This window comes from Vulpes vulpes, unplaced genomic scaffold (genome assembly GCF_048418805.1).
Source record: "Vulpes vulpes isolate BD-2025 unplaced genomic scaffold, VulVul3 u000000768, whole genome shotgun sequence".
Classification (NCBI taxonomy): domain Eukaryota; kingdom Metazoa; phylum Chordata; class Mammalia; order Carnivora; family Canidae; genus Vulpes; species Vulpes vulpes.
In genome coordinates this window covers 1-2,500 of record NW_027325860.1, presented here as the reverse complement: position 1 = coordinate 2,500, position 2,500 = coordinate 1, and the positions used below count along the sequence as shown (strand labels likewise).

The 2,500-nt window shown below is 78.1% G+C and overlaps 1 non-coding gene across 1 annotated transcript; it reads left to right on the top strand.

The window, feature by feature from the left end:
* The first annotated feature begins 918 nt into the window (after positions 1 to 918).
* Positions 919 to 1,071, top strand: LOC140597591 (5.8S ribosomal RNA). Its single transcript, XR_011999423.1, has one exon. It is a non-coding gene; the product is annotated as a 5.8S ribosomal RNA (ribosomal RNA).
* Positions 1,072 to 2,500: the final 1,429 nt, after the last annotated feature.

Below are 2,500 nucleotides of genomic sequence, written 5' to 3'. Positions count from 1 at the left end.
CCGCGGCGAGACGGGGCCCGGGTTGCGGTTGTGGGGAGGGCCGGGGGCCGGCCGGCCGGGTGTTTTCTCCTAAGGCGAGGTGGTGGCTCCCGGGGGTGTTCCTCGGAAGCGGAAGGGGTCCGGCCGGCCCCGCCCCCGGCGACTTTTGGGGGCGGGGAGAGACCGGGGGTGGGAGAGAAGAGAGGGAGGCTGGCGTCGGGCGGTGGCGGGGACCGCGCCGCGGCGCCCGCCGGGCCCTGGTCCGTCACGGGCCGGCAGCGTCGGGGGCTCGCGCCCCTCGCCGGCGGTGTCGGCCGCGGCCGGCGGATCGGCGTCGGGGGCGGCGGCGGCGGTGGCGGCGGTGGCGGCGGTGGCGGCGGCCTGTGGCCTCGTTACCCCGCCCCGCCTCGCCCGTCCCCCCCCACCCTCTGTCCAGGTACCTAGCGCGTCCCGGCGCGGAGGTTTAAAGACCCTTTGGGGGTCGCCCGTCCGCCTCGGGTCGGGGCGGTCGGGCCCGCGGGGAGAGGGTCAGTCCCCTCCCCCGGACTCCGCCGCCTCGGGCCCCGCCGCCACCCCGTGGGGCGTGCGGGGGGGGGGTCGCCGCGCCACGCACGCGGTCCACGCGGCCGCCGGGAGGGGGCTCGCCCCCTGCCCGGTGGCCGTCGGGCCGCGTCCGCGTGCGCGCCCCCCCTCCCCCGCGTCCCCGGTGTGGCGTGGGGCGGGGCAGGTGGGAACCCCCTGGGCGCCTGTGGGGTTGTCCGCGCTCGACCCCCGCGCCCGCGCGGGCGCGGGGGCGGCGGCCGGACGCCCCGTCGTTCGTCCGACCCTTCCGACCTTCTCGGGGTCTGATCTCGTGGTCTCTGCTGGCCGGCCAGAGGCGCCCTCCGGGGATGTGCCGTGCCAGGGAGGGGGGCTTTCCCCTCCGCTCAAAACTCGTACGACTCTTAGCGGTGGATCACTCGGCTCGTGCGTCGATGAAGAACGCAGCTAGCTGCGAGAATTAATGTGAATTGCAGGACACATTGATCATCGACACTTCGAACGCACTTGCGGCCCCGGGTTCCTCCCGGGGCTACGCCTGTCTGAGCGTCGCTTGGCGATCAATCGCCGCCCCTGGTGGCGGCGCGGCTGGGGGTTCCCCTCGCAGGGCCCGGTCCGCCGGGCCCTCCGTCCCCCTAAGAGCAGACGCGGTGGCCGCCTCCGCGGGCCTCCCCTGTCCCTCCCTTCCCCGCTCCCCTCCCGTGCCCTTCCGCCGCTCCCGGCCCCGGCCGCCCGCGCCCCCGCGCCCGTGTGGTGCGTGGGAGCCGGGGGCCGGGCTTGGCGGTGGGGCCGGCGGGCGGTGGGTCGGGGGTGGGTGGGGGGGTGTGACGTGAGAGGCGGTGCCCGCCCGCGAGAAAAGGGAGAGAGGCGAGAGCTCGCGCCGAGGAGGGCCGCGGCGACTGCCGCGGTCCCCCTCTGGGGGAGGTCCCTCGCGCCGCACGCGGCCTCGGGGTCGCCCGGGGTGGGGTCGTGCTTTTGGGGCGGGGGAGCAGGGGTGTGTTGTCGCGGTCCCGCGCCGCGCCTCCCCTCCCCTCCCCTCCCCCTCCCCCTCACCCTTCCCCGCTGGCGATCCCCGGCCTTCGCCCTGTCGGGGCGGCTCGCGCCGAGGCCGAGTCGCGCGGGGCCGCGCCCCGGGGCTGCGTGCCCCGGCGGCGGCCCGCGGGACGCCGCGGCGCCGCCCGCCGCTGCGCGCTTCCGCCCCCCCCGGGTCGCGGCCGCGCCGTTGCGCCCCCCGAGCCCGCGGTGGGTCGCGTCGGGGTCGACGGGGGCGGAGGGTCGCGTCCGTGGGAAGGACGTCGCGCGCGAGGAGAGGGAGGCGTGGGGCCGGGTCGTCGTCGCGCGGGGCGGCGGGCGCGGGCGTCGCGGGCCGGCGGTCGGGGGCGACCGCCGCGCCCCGGCGACGTCCCGCCGCCCGCCGGCTCGCCGCGCCCGCCGGCTCGCCGCGCCCGCGCCCCCCTCCCCCCCTCGCCGCGCGGCGCCCGCGCCCCGGCTCCCCCCTCCGCCCGCGTGGCTCCCCCGCCCCGCCCTCCGTGGCCCGGCAGGGCCCCGCGCCGCCGCCGCCGGCTCGTGCCCCCTCGCCTCTCGTCCGTGGCTCTCTCTCCCGGCCTCGCGGGGACTCCTCCGCGCCGCGCGCGCGCCCTCCGAGACGCGACCTCAGATCAGACGTGGCGACCCGCTGAATTTAAGCATATTAGTCAGCGGAGGAAAAGAAACTAACCAGGATTCCCTCAGTAACGGCGAGTGAACAGGGAAGAGCCCAGCGCCGAATCCCCGCCCCGCGGTGGGGCGCGGGACATGTGGCGTACGGAAGACCCACTCCCCGGCGCCGCTCGTGGGGGGCCCAAGTCCTTCTGATCGAGGCCCAGCCCGTGGACGGTGTGAGGCCGGTAGCGGCCCCCGGCGCGCCGGGCCCGGGTCTTCCCGGAGTCGGGTTGCTTGGGAATGCAGCCCAAAGCGGGTGGTAAACTCCATCTAAGGCTAA